The sequence below is a fragment of the Lycorma delicatula genome, chromosome 4 (assembly GCF_047948215.1).
Source record: "Lycorma delicatula isolate Av1 chromosome 4, ASM4794821v1, whole genome shotgun sequence".
NCBI lineage: Eukaryota > Metazoa > Arthropoda > Insecta > Hemiptera > Fulgoridae > Lycorma > Lycorma delicatula.
Window position 1 is genome coordinate 123,416,260 of NC_134458.1, and position 20,138 is coordinate 123,436,397.

A 20,138-nucleotide genomic window follows, 5' to 3' on the forward strand; every position below is an offset into this window, starting at 1 on the left:
AACAAAATAATTTTAAAAATAAAATTTAACTTCAAAGTAATAGTACTAAAAAGTTAAAAATAATTATATTTTTATTTATTTACTCAAGTAAAAGTATTTAGAACAAATAACTACTTTTGAAGTTGGTGCTAGCCAACACAAGTTAAACATAGTTACTTAAAGTTAGTACCTGAACCAACCGCTAGACAGCTAAATGGGATTCCCACATGTAAAATGGGATCTCAAAAGCATATAAGTGTCTCTCAATCTCCATTATATCTCACCAAGTTTGCTAAGGTTATATATACTTGCTTGGTGATAATATATGTGCCTAACCATCTATAAAGCATTCTTATATTATATTTTCATAAGCATTTTTATATTATATTATATTTTTTGTATGTCACACGTTATTGTTTTATTTTTGTAGATGTCATTTTATTGTAGTAAAACTTGCATTGTTTGAAGTAGGATTTATTTGTCTTATGTACATCATAGGTTTTTTTTATAGTTTAACTTGTGTTGGCTGGCACCTACTTCAAAAATAGTTATTTGTTATAAATACTTTTACTTTAGCTAATAAATATATAAAATTATTTGTAAAATTTTAGTACTATTATTTTTTGGTCTGTTTTTATGTTTATTTTTTAAATTATTTTATTTCACAATTTTAGTGGTATCTAGTACTTATATATGTAATAACTATATATTTAATATAATAAAAAGAAATAAAATAATGGGGGTATTATAATTAAAATATGGGTAGGCCTATTAAACATGCTGCTCAAATGAGACTGTGATGTTTAAAGAAACGTTGCTAAGAAAGCAATGATCATTTAAGGAAAAATAGAATGTAGACTCTCACCACATTAGAATAGACAAGTCAATTCTTATGGAATAAAGGTCTAGAGAATCATGCTCATCATGTCAGTACACAAACATTTGTAAAACAAAATTAAAGAGCAATGTTCTCACTGCTTTGGCTTGATAATATGAGGAAGGAGAGTTACTGGAAACTGTACTCATAAAATTTGATGACAAGACTATTGGTTTTAGAATGAAAGAGGTTAATGGTTGCATAGCCATTTCACCAGATTGTATAACATTAAAAGCAACAAAGGATACTCATTATTGTGAGTAGACATTTGAAGAAGGTTTGCAAGTACCTCGTTAACAAATTGTTTATAATAACTATGGAATATTATTTATTGTAAAATTAAAATGTTTAACTCACTTCATCGGGGTGATGTCGGCTGGGAGTTTGTTGTATGATTATATTTTTAATTTTGTGAAATTAGAATTTATTATTGCATAACATAGAGGAAAGTAACCAAGAAAAAAAAGGAATGATTGTTAAGGAGGAAAAATACAGAAGAATTGCGATGAATATTTCCACAGAGATTAAGCAACGATAGACTGTTATTAATATCCTAGTCATACAGAGAACAGAGTAACACTGTACTGATGCGAGTGGCCAGCGGCTAAGGTTGTTGAGCTGTTTGGTTTTTTTTTTTTTGTATTTTACCTAAGTTATCAGATTTGGTTAAAATTTATATGGGACCACTAAGAAAGTACTCTTTTGGTTAAAATAAAAATTATTAAAATCAGTTTACTAACTTCTGCAATATTGGCGTAACATTAAAAAAAAAGGTCGAATTGACAACCTCCTCCTTTTTTGAAGTCTGTTAAAAAGAAACAGATGGAAATTTATAGTAAACCTTAATAAAAGCAACATCACAAAATACATGAACTATTATCACGTAAATATGTGATGATACTAAATAAATAAAATAAATACCAAAAAATGAACAATTTAGAAGGAATAAATGTAAATTATCTGAGCACTTATTATTTGCACTTGTTAAACTATAGTTTTTTTTTTTAATTACTATTATTTAAAAACTCATTGACAGACTAATATTGGATCTCTATAAATTTTTTTTTAATATTATTTGAAACAAAGTCACATGGGAAGATATTTTTAATTAGTAATTTATTAAAAATGGCAGGGTAATGGAAGAATATTAAGGACCTTCCTCACAGACAGAAGTATTGTTCTGAGTTACATGAAATCAGTTTTGTTGGATGAATGAAAGTTTCATTTTGTTGTGGCAAATTTAGGCCATCAACTCTACGTTGTTCTACATAATTAGCTGCAGTGAATTTAATGGATGGCAACGGAAGCATTTGCTGACCAGGCTGTTGAATTGTCAACTGGACCCCAAGGAAAAAATAAAATGACAAATGCAATTGATAATATTGTAGAGTATTACACTTTAAAGTATTACACTGTGTAGTGTACATCAGTTCTACAGATACAGCCTGTAGATGTACAGTGGTACCTACATAACTGTATTCGCCATCTCAACACACCCTTCCATTGAAGGTCTGACCTTCAATCATCTCGTGACATGTTCGGATGTGCGATACTGCCATAATAATAAGATAAGAACTTACAGTACAATAGTATATTACATTGTAGGTATCTTGATGATAGGAATCAAGGCAAATCTCTCATTGTATTGTTCCTTGAATCCTTGAAGTTTTGCACAATGCACAATGTGCCATCTTGACTCCCACTTTCAACCATTCAATAGTTATTTTAAAACGTGTCCTAATTTCACTTGGTCTGTCATTCTCGTTTCATATAGAGATAGCTCTCTTGAATTCGACTGTGAACGTGAGAGAATAGTGTAACTGGGGTGGATTTTTAACTGTTTACAAATTTAGACCTTGTGTCTTGTGTTCTTCGTACAAGTAGTACAGTCTATAGTGACTTATCATTAGGAAGCTCAGAATATTCCCACAAAAGAATCGGTATGTAATGTTTCGTAATATTTGTGTAAATCTGGCCAGGAGTGTGTTGTGTACATAAAGGAAAATGGTGGTAAAAAAGACAAGAAGGTACAAATGCAAAAATGATTAAATGAAAAAATATTTAATCTCCCCCTTGCTTAATATTCCATGTCTCATCATCACTGAAAGCAGGAAATCTACTGTGCTTTTACTTGGGAGCAACGATGGCTGGAAAGAAAGCAAACTAATTTAAGAGAAAATGTGAGAAGCAGATAAACAAAAGCGAGAGGAGGCAGAAAACTATCTTGGCCATAACAAAATTACCAAATTTGTTAAATTAAACAAATTTTACCTTCTCTACCAGTACATCCCTAAAGTCAAACTCTAAGGATGTTTGACTTCTAGGGATGACTCCTAGATTGTCAAACTCAAAAAGTTAAAATGAATCGGCCCCATCAAACCCAGATGAACTGGCAATAGAGGTACCAATTGATGTTTGTGAATCTGTTACTAATCGCAAATTGATGATACAGCTAATCCTGCTCTTCTTGAAAAATTGCTGCTAGTTTGAAAATGATGAGGCTTTTTAGAATTATTCTTTCTTGAATGAAAATCAAAAAGATAACTATTCTACTGCAAGGTCCTTGTCAACCAAAAGAATTTGATATGCACAATGGAGTATTTTCAGTAATTAATAAATGACATTTCAAGTCTGTGTATTATTACATGAAAAACTCTCTTAAGAGTCACAGCATCAGTCGTTGGCTATCCTATTCACTGACAAAAAATTATGAGTATCACTTTTATTGGGTATTTGCAGCTGCAAAATCAGAGTGTAAAATCTTCATTGCTCGATTAAAAATCATACTCTAAATAAAGTCCATCTCCAATTATGCACTTGCTGCTTAATGGAGATAAGCAGCAAGTGCATAAAAAATTAAATTTTAGGAATATCATGCTAGAATTTAATTTTATCATGACAATACTGTACATTCTCTTCGAGATAAAGATAATCGTCATAAATTGGATAAACAATGCACAGAATAGGCTGAGAAGTGGCGTGTTATTTTGAACATTAATTTTAATACTGTGAAAACACTGTCTGATTTTAGCATTGGGTTTAGGCCCACAGAGGAAATGTACAGAAAGATAATTACCCATGCATCTACTTCAGCATAATCAAGTTAATTTCCCATCGTAATCCTATTTTTGCACTCATATCCAATCCTCAGGAAAAATTAAATACCTGAATAGAACAATATTTCATGTATGAAATATTGGATGTATTAGATGATCATACCAGGAAATCCATTCTTGATGAGTCTAAAGATGCAACATTTTTCACATTACTCACAGATTCAACCACTGATGATGTAGATTTTGATCAGATGACCGACCATTTTACTACAATATGTTGTCATCAGCTTTTCTGAACATGAAGTGAAAATTAAGGTTTTTTGACCTTTATTCAAATGAGTCGAGGAGATGCTGCATTTATTTTTGTGAAGATAAATTTATTACTTAAGATTATGATTTACAGAAGTACTTGTGCAGTCAAGGATATCATAGTGCACATTTAATGTCAGGAGGTGATAGCGGTATACACGCCAAGATGAAAGAATATGTTGGTAAAGTATCCCCTTACATCCATTGTACTTGTAACACCGCTGACCACGACCTAGTATTCATATCTGTATAAAAGTAACTGCCTTTACTAGGATTTGACTCTCGACTTTGAAATCAGCTGATTTGCAAAGACATGTTCACCACTAGACCAACCCAGTGGGTCAGGTGAAAGCGAGCGAGCTCGCACACATTAATGAGTATAAGAAAAGAATTCCTTCTTAAGTTTTGATTGCATAAAAGCTCATGCAAGTTATTCCCCTAGCATATTTTCACATGATTAACTTGATACTAATAAAATCATTTTTTTAAGTTAAAATTTATGAACATTAAGAATCATTCTGAATAAGAAAATGAAAATGTGGAAATACAATTTTTTTTATAAATTATTGTGGATAGATGAATCCAGTTTAATTTTTAGAATGTTTTGTAATGATAGAATTTAAACCTGTAATAACTTAAATAATTTTTATTTAAATCTGTACGAATAAAAATTTCATAGCCAAGCACATAAAATTGTCAGTAATGTTTATGATATCATGAGAAAGAAGCTCTAAAGATAGGAAAATTAATGATTACAAGCATATAATAGGTATCCCAAAATGCAGAGCAAGAAGTACCATTGCTTGTGGGAATTGTTACAGGTTCAAAAACAAAGAAAAAAAGAAAAGTGCTTGTCTCCATTGCCACAATTATGTTTGTTCAGTATGCAAAGTACAGTTAATGAGTTTCAAGCAAAGAAGTAACCTGAGGAGTCGGTGCATGTTTTTGTCCATCTGGCAGGTATCAAAGCTGGTGGAGAGAAAATGCCATGCGTGAAGTCAACACCGCCAATTCAAGACGGTGGCACGGTGACAGTGAAGGCGACAGGCAAGACAAATGCAGACCTACTTAAGAAAGTGAAGGAGGCAGTGACACAAGAAAAGGTTGGGGAAGTCTTGTCCCTCAGGAAAAGCCCAGGAAGAACTGTGCATCAGGGTAAAAGGTGCTCAGAATGCTGAGGAGTAAAGAGGATGCTGCAAGGCAGAACTGAAGGTAGACCTAAGGTCTAGAAACACCAGAAGAATGATAGTTCACATAAAAGACATCAATACAGAAGCAAGTGTTGATGAAATAAAAGTGGCCGTGACCTTTATAATAGGAACAACAGAGGAAAAATTAAGAATAACTTTGGTTCGCCCAGCTTATGGCACAACACAACATGCTACGGTGATAATAAGTACCAAGCAGCAATGAAGTTAACAGAGGCGAGAATAAAAATTGCATGAGTGCACTGCTGAGCAGTCATCAGAGAGCCCAGTGGAAAGTGTTACAGGTTTTGAGCAGAGGGACAAATGTCTGCTGAATGCAAAGGTGTAGATAGGATGTACCTATGTACAATTGTGGGCTACTGAGGCACAAACAACCATAATACATAGGTAGCAAGGTGTCTTATATTTAGTAAGAAGGGCCACAGGGCTGAAAATTGTATGCCCTCAACATAAAGGTGCTACAGTTTAATTCTAACTGTAGTCAGAGAGCGATGAACCTGTGTTAGGAGATGTCAGATAGTGAAAGCGTGGATGTTCTACTGATATCTGAGCCCAATGCAGCACTGACAACAGGACTAGTATGGCTGCTAGATAGCAAACATGATGCAGCTATTGGTTTTCCGGCTTTTGGAATTCCAGTAGTAAGTAGCGAATCTGATGATGGTTTTGTGGGGGCGGACTTGGGTGGGGTGTTTTCTTGCTACCACTCCCCCAATACAGACATTGAGAGTTTCATATCATTTTTAGTTGACTTAGTGAAGAGATGCGGCGACACAGGGATAAACAGTTATTACTCACGGGAGACTTTAATGCAAAGTCTCCGAACTTTTCTGGTGAAGTGACCAATTTGCATGGCCAGTATCTTAATAATAGAATTAGTTCGTTGGAACTGATCTGTGTGAACGGAAGTGGTGCCTCATTTGAAAGATTCAACTCTAGGTCAGTAACAGATCTCGTGTTTGTGAGGACTGAACATGCAGGCAGATGGACAAATTGGAGGGTCCTGGAGACTGAAACCTTATCGGATCATCTGCATATCATATATGAGTTAGAGTCTCGGGTGAACAGGAAATCTACAACGCGATTGATCACCTCAAGGTCGGGTTGTATAAAGTTTGCAGAAAACATAAGGCGGCGTTTGACTAATGTAAATACCCCAGTAGAATTAATGGAAGTGATAGCTGACGAATGCGAACAATCGGGTGTAACGGTACAATAACCAGAGAAAAGACATGCATATTGGTGGAACGTAGAGTTGCAGCAATTACGCAGTAAAGTCTGGGCACTTAAGAGGAAGTATCAACGTGCTAATAAAGGACCAGCTGTAGACCACCAAGAACGTGCCAAAATGGAACACCCCATGGCTATGGTCGAATACAGATGGTCCATAAAAAGATCCAAAGAGACATGTTGGAAACAACTTTGTGCCAACATAGATAACGATCTCTGGGGCCAGGGTTATATGATCGTGACCAGCAAGCTAGGAAAGAGACTTCTGGCAATGACATAGAATCAAGTGCAGGAGTCTCTGAGAGAACTGTTTCCTGAAGGTAGAGACCCGATGAGGGAAGAGCTAACAACCAATGGAATGGTGCCATTTAGAATAGACTAGCTCATTAGGGCTGGGAGGAAGATGAGATTGCATAAGAGTCCCGGTTTCGATTGTATACCAGTTGAAGTGATGCGGCTGTTGATAAATTTGGTACCAGTGGAGATGCTAGGGGTCATAAACCACATGCTAGCCCAGGGACATATTCCAGTTGGCTGGAAGAAAGCAAGACTTGTGCTGATAAAGAAGCCTGGAGTAGAAAATACAGCGAGATCACATAGGTCAATTTGTCTAATTAACAATTGTTGTAAATTATTCGAACGGATGTTAGAGGCAAGATTACGGGCTAACATAGAAAACCTGGAAGTATTGAGCCCAAGACAATATGTGTTTAGAACAGGCCGGTCGACAGTTAACACTGTAAAAGTGATTCTGATAGCAGATGAGACCGCCAAAGGTAGTGGAGAGCAAGAGATACCTCATGTGATCATATTATAAGTTTTAAATTCGTTTAATAGCCTGAGTTGGGAGACTGTATTTGCGGCGCTCCGAAACAGAGAAGTAGAAAGATTCCTTAGGAAGATGATTCAAAAGTACCTGCAGGATGGATATATAATTTTTCACCGAGGAGGGAGTACAGTAGAACACAAGGTCACGTGAGGTATGTCCCAGGGTTTAGTCCTGGGGCTCCTTTTATGGTGTACAGTGTACGATGAAGTAGTGAGACTGAATTACCCAGAAGGTGTAACACCACTGGCTTTTGCAGATGACTTTGCCTTGATTGTTAGCGCCAAGAAAGAAGAAAAAGTGGCAGCTGTGGCTAACACAGCGATAGAGATGATTAGCAAATGGATGAACGAGAAATTGTTACAATTATCAGACGGAAAATCACGAGTGATATTGATGACGGGTAAACGAAGAATAAGACCAGTGCTGATTAACTTAGACGGTAACCTGTTCCAACAGGTTTCAGAAGTAAAATATTTGGTACATGGATAAACAGACGTAGGAGCTTTTCAACTCATGTTCAAGAAACTTGTACCAAAACAGGAAGAATGGTCAAAAACTTGAGCATGCTATCAACAAACATGGCTGGACCGCGATCAAGGAGAAAGTTGTTCGCGCACGTGATCAATTCGGTGCATCAATATGGGCTAAAGCATTAGATGTCGAACGTTACAGATGAAGTATGGAAGAGGTGCAACGGCGGATGGTCCTTCGGGTGGTGCCCGCATATTCTTCAGTCTCAACGGAACCTTCACTGGTTACAGCGGGAATTGAAACAGTTGGCCAGGATGAGGAAAAAGGGTTGCTGAGGAGGAATGGAGGAGCATGGCCTGAAATGACATGATCGGGGAGTGGCAAGCTAGATGGGAAGTCACAACTAAAGGGAGATGGACGTATCGACTGATAAAAAGGATAGGACCCTGGGCTGGGAGGGAATTTGGGGAGCTCAATTACTGGCTTTCCCATTTTCTGACCGGTCACGGGGGGGTTCAGAACCTACCTATTTGCGAGACAGAGCTGAGAACGAAGAATGCCCATCTTGTGGGGAGGTCGATATGTCATTTTTCAATGCCACAGGTGAAAATGAACAGATGGGCGATTCAGAGTAGAGATGGAAAGCATAGTGGGCCCGGTAGATGCTGACAATGTTGTGGATAGGATGTTGACCGGTGAAAAAAAGTTCCAGGCAGTAGCCAAATACATCTCGTCCGTACTTCGGAGAAAGGAGGAGGTGGCGAGGGGGTGAGGGATAGCCGGTTATGGAATCGTCATCCGTCTGGGCTTGCTTGGGTAGGCGCCGGCGAGGAAGTGAGGAGACTCCGGATTCTCTCACGTTCTAAAAGTTCGGAGAAAATAACACGTGGGGTAAAAATAAAAAAGACCCGTACCGGCAGGGGGCCATAAATGGTAACCCCTCTTAGAGAGGGCTATGAAAAGACCCGAACCTGCAGGGGGGCCAGTGCTGACACCTCCTGTTTGAGTGGGCAATGAAAAGACTCAGACCAGTAGGGGGGCAGTAATGGTATTCCCTGTTTGTGTGGGCAATAAAACAACAAAAGATCCAACTGGCAGCCAGACGTACATGGTAGATGATTTCAATTAAGCATACATCTCAACAATAGTCGGCCTGAGACTGTACAAAAATACACTTCACTTAATTCATACATATCATCTTCTGAAGTAATACCTTACAGTGGTTCCAGAGGCTAAACATAAAAAGGAGAGAAAACTATAGAATGAGTGTAAAAAAGAGATGCCATTCACTTAACTATTGCAGAAAAGTTATTTTGCTTACGCAAAGGAGCAAGGAAATCGTGTTACAAGCAGAAAAATTCGTTCTGTAAAGAGAAGTTAGAGTTACGTTCTTTTGTGGAGAGAGATTAGGGATAAATTACCGAGGTATGGTAACAAACATTACTCTATGTTAATTTTTCAGATGTAGTATCTCTGTTTTTAATTCGCTCTTAAAGAGAAACTGCCTGGTTCTTCTTCTTCGGACTTGAAAAAAGACTAGAAAGGAAATTTTGATGGGTTAAATGTAACGATGTTGTAATGCAGAATTTGGAAAAAAATAGCATAGGTAGACGAAAATGTCGTTTCTTGGGGAAGCGTTCTGGTACTTGTAGTACTGTGGTTCCAATTCTATATTTGTGTGGAAGGTTCTGGTGAAGGAATTGCTGACTTATTCACTCTACTTTCTCTACCAACCAATGATTAGATTCGGCTCTTTGTTCAGTGGACGTTATTGGTGTTGGTGGCGTGGTAGGCACGCAATTTGCTCGGTTAATTAATTTTTACGTCCTACATGTAACTACCTACTCGTAAGAATTTTCATAACTCTTTCGTTAACTAATAGTATGCTTGGTACTTCAGACTCTGAAGGAGGCATCGGGCTACACCAGTTTCGAGATTTTTCCAATGCGCAGCCGGTAACGGAAGTTTCAGTAGTAGTTAGTCTCTTTTTTTGCTTCTTTCATGAACAGTAAATATTTTGGCAATCTATAATAATCATCTTGGCAGTTAGAAAATGGCCAGTCTCTGCACATTCAGAACCTTCTGGAGTTCTCTTTGTAATACTTAGACACATTAAATAGCCAGAAATTTGTCTGTCTCAGTCAGGTTATTAGGTTTTTTGTAAATGATGTCACCATCAAGTTATGAACTTCAATAAGTATAATTTTTGAAATCAACATTTTAATTTTTTGAAGTTGTACACTTTTGTTGCCTAAATGGAGACACATTTTTACAGGAATACCCTTCTTTTGTTTGCAAGAAGCTTGAACCACATCTTTTTAACCTCATCACTACTTCCATTACTAAACAGACTGCTTTTTCTCTTAAAACTCTATTCAAAACAACCTAATAATTTTTTCTGGTTTTAGATAAGTGGATCCCCAACTTAAATCACTGAATTATTTGGGTCTGAGACTTTGATCTAAAGAGTATGGCCAATTAGAGGATCATTACAGCCAAGCACATGTATACAAGAGCTAGGCCTGCATATAACTAAGTTTACCTGGTGCCACAGAACTCAATCGAGTTTCCTACATAGTATCATCCACCCATAACCATAATGGGTTACGTTTGAGGTTCAAAACAATCTGCAACAAATGCTTTATAACTGGAAGAAAAACACTTTTTTAATAGTGTCATGTTGGGCATGTTCAGTAGGTGTTTTGGTGGGTATGGTTCAGAACACTTATATTTGTTTTATTATCACTTTCTAAGAAATAAGGCTACATTGTGGATGTTTAAGTTGTGTAACTTGTATTGTTTTTTTTTTGTTGGGGGGGGGGGTAAACTTTAATCTTCATATGGCATATCAGGTAATGCGAGTTTCCTCTGTGCTGTTTTTTTAAAAATAAAATTATAGATTTGATGATAAATCACTGGAATTTCATAAATAAAAAGTTTATTTAATAAAAATACACATTACTTAAGTTGTTAACAATATTTTAAGCAATTCGTTGATCCATAAAGTAACTCACATGCTCAGAATGGTGGCAGGGCAATACAATACACAAACAAGCAATTGTAATTTGCATTATGTACAAGATGTGGTGAAGGCAGTTCACTGATTGTTCCCTCCCAAGTCACTTATAGTTAGTTTTAAGACTGTCTTAATAGTTTCATGCTTTATTTTATTAAGTACTTATGAATTAATTATTAAATAACAATTTTTTATTTAAAATATATGACTGAATTTATCCCTAGTTTATTGAATGGAGACTTAAATACCCCTAAGGAAATTTTCTATTCTTTTTTGTATGTTATCAATGATACTGTAAAGAATAAGAATTGCCTTATATATTGTATACTTTTGCAGGCAAAATTCTTACTACCTGGGTATCCTTAGAGATAGAGCATTGTATTCAAAAATAATTTTTAACCTCTAACTGGACTCTGTATCAATGTTAAAGCAGTGACAGGTTGTCAATGAATGTAAGAGACTTCATCCTTACAAGTTAATGGTTTTCTTCTTAATTATTGATTAGCATAATGAAAGATTAAACATGTATGATTAAACCTTTTTTTTAATTACAAAAATCATTTGCTTGTGATTTTTTCTTTAAGATTGGCTAACATGAACCAATGTACTTTCACTCAGTATTGCTGTGTATCAAAGCTTATATTAAAACCTTCAATAAACTATTAGTTACCTCAAACGAAAACTATTATTTTAATATAACTGTAGTTATTTTCCACATACCCTAAGTCCGCTACAACTAGTTTTCTTTGTAACTGAAAGATTATTGAAACCCTTCTTCTTCGCAAATACCTCATTATAGATTGCAAGCATTATAATGCCATTTAAAATCAGCTTAGAAGAAAAATATTTATACAAGGAAAAAAATGAAAAGTGAACATTAATGTAACATTACCATTAATAATTATAATGCTTTACTGAAATCCAGTTAAACTGAAAGTAAACGTAAACAAAGGAAGCTTGCTATCACTAGCCATGACCCAAAGTCTACAGACATCATTAACAGTCCTACAATTAGCAATTCTGGTAATTCAGTTAAGAAATGTTTATTTAACAATTAGCACAAACAAATGTCTCTAATTTAGTGTATTCAGTAACTTTTAAGTTATTCTATTTTATAATAACATGAAATATTCATGAAAGTATCTTTATAAATTGCAAATAAAATCATTTAAAAAGTAAAGTTAATTAGAAAAAGAAAGAAAGCCTTGCAGCTATAAACAAAAATTTATGTTCTTCAGAGGAAAAAAGGTCCAGTTTCCCGAACTATAAGAACAGTTAGTTATAATTTTATGTAAATGATGAAATTTGGTTTGTGTAATCACAGAATGTACAAAAACACGCTTTAAAAATTAATGATGATATTATACAAACATTTTCCATGGGTGGATATAGAATCTCTATAAGCAATACAAAACTCTTCAAAATCATGCAATTATACATTACAGACATTTCTTTAATTTATTATAAACAAAAGAAAAACTATAACAGTTGGCAAAAAAAACCAGCAATTAGGAAAGGAGGGTATAAAGAGCAGAGGTACACAGAGGTATAAATGAGAATGGAAACCAATCATTTTTATAAATTAAAAAAAGGAAGACTGTTAAGAGTTCAAGAAAAGGGTGTTTGAACTTTCAAGTTAACTGAAAATTGGGTAAAATGTGTGGGTTTGATAGTAATAGCAAGATGGAATGTAGAAAAACCTTTTTATTGATTTTTTACATTTTCTGGGAACATATAAAGTGGCAAAAAAATTTCTTGAACTGAAACAGCTAACATTTTGGAGAAATGAGATTATATTAAATGGCACTTTAAAAATCTATTTACAAGAAATGCAAAATGAGCAATCATAATTTAATCTCAAAAGGTAGAATTAAACAATCTAATTTCAATATAAATTGCTTCTGTAAAATTAAAATGGTATATCTGAAGGAGAGTTAATTATTAATTATGAATCTAAGAAGAATATCGAACAATTTGGATGACAACAAAGATAACAAACATTTGTAATAATGAAATGAAAATTTCAAATTCAGTTCAAAATAAAAAAAAAAACCAGTAATGAATCAATTTATAGAAGTATCATACAAATATTTCAAAACAAAAAACCAGTACGCATTTTTAAATAGTAACTAACAAACTGATCAGTCAAATTGAAGTTTGAATTGCTACAGCAACTCACTCAGTAGCTCTCCAACTTCCTTCTATTTCCAAACTTTAAGAAACCATTCAAGGGAAAGAAATTTTCTATAAAGTGATCGATGCCATGAATGCTATTTTGAAGATTTGAACAAGTAATTCTATAAAAATGGCATAATGCCACTTGAACAATGTTTGGCTAAACATGTTTAGCTAAAAGTAAGTTACATTGAAAATAAATATAATTCAACCAGAACTGTTTATTTTTTCTTCATTTTTCTTATTTAAACTCCCCTCATACATTTATCCTGTTAATGTGTAAATATGCACATACATATGCAAGCATGCATGTACTTCTAGTAAATAAACTAAGATAAAATTTTATTAAATAAAAATGTTTAACTAAATTTAAATTACATACTTAGCACAAATGGTATTAAGCCAAACAATTCTGTTAAATGATTTTAAATCTTTGTATTAACTTTTTTCATCCCATTTTAGTCAGTAAGGACATGTGTTCAACAGGTGGTTTGGTGAACTAAATTTGATTATATGAATGAATCTGATGATACTAGTACAAATAACTTATCATAAACAGGTCACTAAAAAATTGGTTGTACATGATTTCTTTAAATACTATTTTGACATCCTAATTTAATTATTTCTTATAATACAATACTTATTACTATTTTCAGAAATATTGCATATATTCTTCATATAATTAGGCTTATTCTTTTTTAATGTTGAAACTTTGTTACTGCATTATTACTATTATTTTTTTGTCATCTTTTATGACTACATAGGATCACTTTAATCAGTCCATTATCGAGGTCTCTTAAAAGGGACTACTTGGGCCTTGTGATCCTCCCAGTATTATTACTATTATTATGATAAAATAATTAATAAATAAAAATTGGGTTTACTTTGTAATTTAGTCAAACACATGCATTAAAATCAACTGCACCACTCTTTGTAACACTATTTGTTTTTAGGATGCTATAATGAGAATAACAGCAATGCTTTTATCTAGATAACTATAATTTGCCATATCAAAAAAGCCTACAATTATTAATTAGGCTAGAGAATTCAGGATAATACACTGAAGTGATAAAGATGTATTTTTAATAATAAACATAAATGCTTTGTTTTATTAATAGAAATTAAAACTAAAACAAAATAAAATTATTATTCTTTAATAAAATTAATGCACAAAAGTGAACATGGAGTAAATAATGCATATTAACAAAGTATTATCTGTTACAATCATCACTTATAAAACATTTATAAGTTGTTACACATAATAAAAAAAAAAAATACAAATATTCAAGGCAATCTATCTTGTGTTTTATCAATTTTAAAATTCATTATGGACAGATTTTTTTTTAATTACCACTTATTAAAAAAATACTGTTAACTATTTTATTTATACAGTAAACTTTTGCTTAACTGAGATAGTGATGAAGGCAGTCACAAAAGCAGGAAAGATCCAAAGAACCTGTGAGAAATTTTATGAGAAGTAAAGTTAGAATAGAAATGTATTTCACAGGTTATGATTGTTAAAAATTAAATTATATTTTTTTATTTATTTTAAGTACCACTTCAACATTTTTAACAACTGATATAATAAAACAGTTAACTAAAATAGTTTTATTTTTATCATATGGTAATAATTATATATTTTTCTCTCTATGCAATAAATACAAAAGCATACCTACATCTTAAGAATACTGATGATTAATGGATTTTTAATGTTCAGTATAAAATATGCAATTTTACCTACCATGGATGCAAGACATGTGTTGCTGATACAATGCTGGTGCACAGAAATCAGTAATAGATTGGTCTTTTTTAAAGTAATAATTAAATGTTTAATAGCATTTTTTAATTTAATTTTTTTAAATAATTAATAATTACTTTTAATTAATATAAACGTCAATTTTTTGTTTAATTAGAAACTTTTACAAGGCACCACAGTTAATCTGCACTCAGTTAAACATGTATTTACTGCATATAAAGCAAAATTATAAAAATGTCAGGTACAATTTTTTTTTAGACAATTATAATTACAATAATTATATAACCAACTACATAATTTATACATAAGTTTTTAATATACTATAATACAAAAATTCTGTATAAAATTACTATTTAACGTTCAATATTAATTTATAACAAATTATTATTAGGTATCAGCAGAATGTAAAAGTAAATAAATAAAAACTGATTTTTAAATGCAAAACAATTTTAAAAAAATAATATTTTTGTTTTAACAAGAACTATTTTTAAAATGTATATACAAATTCACAGCTTAAAGATTAATACGGACAGGGTTTAAAGAAATTTTTTTTCTATAACTCAGAAAATGAGAATCCATAATTAAACAATGCGTCTATTGAATGTCATTTTTTTTAAATATAAATAAATATCTTAAAAGATACATTTGCACACTGCTAAGACATTTTAGTAGTTCCTATTATTTTCTAATCGTATAGACATCAGTAAAACAAATAATGGACAGTTTTAGAATTTTGCTATATTTCCAATAACAACATATGGTGCATTGGTTTGTTTGTTGTATGTACTTACATTTTTATTTTAGCTGTTATTGACGCAGAGCAGACCACATGGTGTGCCAGGCAGCTGTGCACAGCCATTGTTGATCGCTACCATCTAGCAGAAAAACTGAACTAACAACTGTATAATAAATTATATTGTGTCCTATAAACAGTACATTGTTTACATTAACAGTTATTATACTTTTTTTAAAAAAACTATTGTAGACAATTTTTTTTGAAAATTTTTATTAAAATAAATAGTACAGAAGCACCATGCTTCTTGATATGAACAATGTGTATATATATGTGTAAATGTATTAATCCTTTTACTTCATTATATTTCATCATAGCAACAGAAATAAAATTACTAATAGTTTTTTCTTTAAAGAATATCTGTAAAATACTTAATATTCTCACAAACATGCCAAGGGTCCGGGGGCTCTGCCCCCTGGCTAGAGGTTGGGTGAGCGTAGCAAGCCTTGACCAGCTAGTATTTATTAATATATCTGTTTTTTCATATGATAAGTTAATCGGGATCTAAGTCAATACGTGTTCACTTCCTATTTCACATAAACTTTTGTCTTATACACTCCACACTTACATCAGAATGGTTCTAAGCAGTTTATAATTTACTGAAAAATCGTTAGTAATAAGTTACTAATGATTTTTAACTTTGTTTAACTTATCTTTCTATGTGCAAACTTTATTAAATGTTAAACTTTATTAAATTATAAACAGTAAATACTCATTTAAGTATTCATATGACTTTTCATTATCATAAAAAGTTAATATATATTTATAGTAGTAACAATAATAAAAACTTAATTCATTAAGTTTTTGAGGAATTTTTTGAATTTTAATTTTATGTTACATCTTTTTAAATAAAAATTAATCTCTTTGTAAAGATTTTAACAGCTTTTATTAAATTTCTACATCTACACAAAAAATTATAAATACATATCTTTAAAGAATTAAGTTATATAATTTGTAATGCAAACTCATGAAATTAATTTTTTATATGTATTTTTGTAAATTTATTTCAGTTCATTACATGAAAAGATAAGATATACATTATGGCAATATCATATATTAATATTAAAATATCTCAATATATGACATAATGTAATATAACTTGATCATAATGACAAACAAGTTTTCCTATAATGAAATAATAATTTATTGGAAAATTTTATTGTAATTCTTTCATAGTAAATATAGTATTTGCTTACTTAAGGTAAATTTTACTCCCCTTGACATCACTTAAGTTGTTTACAAAATACTTGAATGATCCCCAACTAAACCACCACAAAATAATGGCATCTTTGTTTCAAGCAAGCCAGTTGAATCATAAGTATTCTGTTATCTTTATATGACCTATCTAAGATTGTCTCGCTTAAATTCTAGTAAATTATATAAGAAATATAATAACAAAGAGAAGAAAATAGAAGCAACAACAAAGATAAAAAATCAAACGGATTCAAATAAATTTAATACACTACCTAAAAAGATTTCACATTCAAGCAATGTGTGTTTCATACCCAACTGTACAAATAGAAATGCTAATAGTAGTACAAAGTCTAATTATCATATTGAATAAAAACTAATGCTGTATAATTTATAAGATGTATTATTAATAAGCAGCGAATTTGTGTGTTGTATAATTAAAACAGTATGAATATGCTACTGAAAGGTAGTTACCGGAGGCTAAACAGGAAAAAGAAAAAAAGTATGAATATGCTAGCACTAATGTCATCCAGCTTTAAGCGAAAACAGATACAGGAATGCTAGTAACAAAAACCTTGAAAAATACACATAACAGCACTAGCGTAGTTTACACCAACTTATTATAACTCGTTAAGTGCCTGCTCTGCTACTAAACTTACAGTTAACATTTTTTTTAGAAATATATTTGAAACACTGTATCAAAAGAAATTTTATAAATGAAATACAATTCATTACTACACAGTATGCAATATAAGTTATATATTTTTTTACAATAATAAAATAAATAAATGAATTAGCAAAGAAAACTTTAATCTGAACTGAATAAAATGTTATTTTATTCTTTGTCATAAAATTTTTTAGTTAAAATTTCAAAATAATAAGTATAAATTTAAGAAATAACATTAATAACCGCTTCTGCTTTCATTAAAAAATTATATTTGAAAGAGACAAGCTAGTTTATGTTACAATTACTTTTTAAAAATCAAAGAATGGCAAGTCTAATTTGCTGTTACAAAATACTTAACACATCAGATTTAATTACCTATGTAAAAAAAACAAATTTTTTATCTGTCAAATATTAACTGGAAAAGAACACCCTGACAAACTGTAGACCCAAGTTTCTGTAACATATACAAACTAAAACTTTTCATTAAATTTGGTAAAGGGTCATGATTATCTTGCTTTCCAAGACACTGCAGGTATAAATTTTTCAGAAAAATAATGTTAAAATTAAATTAAAAGGGATCTTTGTTAAATATATTATGTCTTATAAATCATAAAAAAGAAAATTTAAAATAACTTTTCCTCAAAACAAATTCAGATAAGTTGAATTCATTAATCAGTAGTGAAAGTTAGGTAATTAGTGTACTGAATGGGACTGATGTTTATAAATATTAAACTTTTATTCAACACTATGTCAGTTCATGTAAAATGATACTAGCCAGCTAAAGTAGATTATAGGAGAATGTTAGGTGGTTTGTTTTAGCAATTTTGGCTATTTCTCCCAATTTTAAAGAACTTATATAAGGCTAAGCAAGTTGTTATGTGATTAGTTACCTACCTCTTAAACACTCTTCTACTCAACCCTTTCATACTAGACTAAGTTATGTAATGACAACCAATGTTATTTTGTTTTTTTTTTATGTACTGTACAATTTTCATACAAACATTAAGTTATTGTTTGTATAATAAACTTAAAACTTTCTCTTTAAACTAAAAAAAATTACAGTTATTTGATAACAAAAACAGTTTACTATAAAAATGAAATAACTTCAAAGAATTTATCATTTTCTAGCATTACTTAATTTTACTTGGCAAATAATAAACTCTTCTAGATTCAAACTCTTAGTCCAACTTTGACTAACAAAATTGGACTGAGTTTGAATCTAATTAATTGGCTTATTTAACAATTTTTTTCCACAAATTATATATATATATATATATATATAATTAATTATACATAGTTATAAGTACCATTTACTTTAGGGTAATTATAGAATGAAGTTACAATTATGATTAAATTTGTGCTATAAATAAAATATTAAATATAAACAAAAATGTGATGAGTTTTTACATACACACCACACATATATATATATAGTCTATAAGGAAATTTATACTGCAACATGTCTAATCTGTGATTTAAATTATGCAGTGCACTATTAATTTCCATTACTCCTAATTCAATTTAGTTAAAAAAAGTATTGAGATTAATTTGAATTTAATTATTCTTGCCTAACCACCTGTTCAAGATTATTTGAACACAATTTTATTAAAGGTGTATGCTTGTTAAAACTGATTTTCTTTCTCTTAACTGTATTAGAATTCTTATATAAATTCTGTTTAACATTATGTCAATAATGGACTGAAATTTCTGGTTCATCATTGCCATTATAATTCTGATTTATAACTTAAGAAAATAAACTAAAATGATTCATCATTACTACTTCAAAAATTTTGATGTTTCTAAAATTAAAAATTTTCCACTTCCTCTTTTCTGCACTATATCCTGATTTTTTAAAAACACTTTTTATGGGTTGATGCCCTCATTTTTTGCGTATATAATCCAGCAATAAAATTAATTTTCTTTAAAACATATTTTGCTATTTTATTCTTCATTAACACTCTTCTAAATTTTAATTAAAATTTTCCTCATGCCTTTTCTATGTTTTTCTTAATATTTTGATAATGCACTAATGCTCAGAAAAACAGCTCATAATCACATGTCAAATTTATTGTCTAACTAATCAATATACATAGCAAAATAACTAACCAATTTATACTTTCTCATTTTGTAGACTTGAATACTCAGAAATGTTATTAAAGAAAAAATGAATTTTTCATATTATACAAATAAATTTGTATCTAACTAATTAATTCAAAAGAGCTGCTGCTTTAAATAGACAAAATTAGCAATACATTATTAATACCTCTATTAAAAACAAAATAAAGCATAAATAAAAATGTTTACATATATTTTTTTCTAATCTTTGGAGGACATTTCAAATTGAAAATTTTAGTTGTTAGAACTTCATGAAGGATGTTGGCTGTAACATACTTTGCAAAGTGTGTAATGTGGAAGAGTTTTTGATTGAAACTTTTGTATTACTGTAAGATGCATTTCAAAGTTGTTAAATTGAGTTTCAACAGTCTGGAAAGCTGTTTAATTTTGTTTTAATACTAAATAAAAATAATAGCCAAGAGCAGTCTTCAATTTAAGTTTCTAGAAATGCCATATAAATAAATAA

General features: G+C 31.3%; 1 long non-coding RNA gene across 1 annotated transcript; it reads right to left on the reverse strand.

The window, feature by feature from the left end:
* Positions 1 to 14,288: 14,288 nt before the first annotated feature.
* On the reverse strand, positions 14,289 to 16,791 carry LOC142323848 (uncharacterized). The gene is made up of 2 exons (XR_012756172.1): positions 15,698 to 16,791; positions 14,289 to 14,606 (listed from the first exon to the last, which is right to left on the reverse strand). It is a non-coding gene; the product is annotated as an uncharacterized LOC142323848 (long non-coding RNA).
* Positions 16,792 to 20,138: the final 3,347 nt, after the last annotated feature.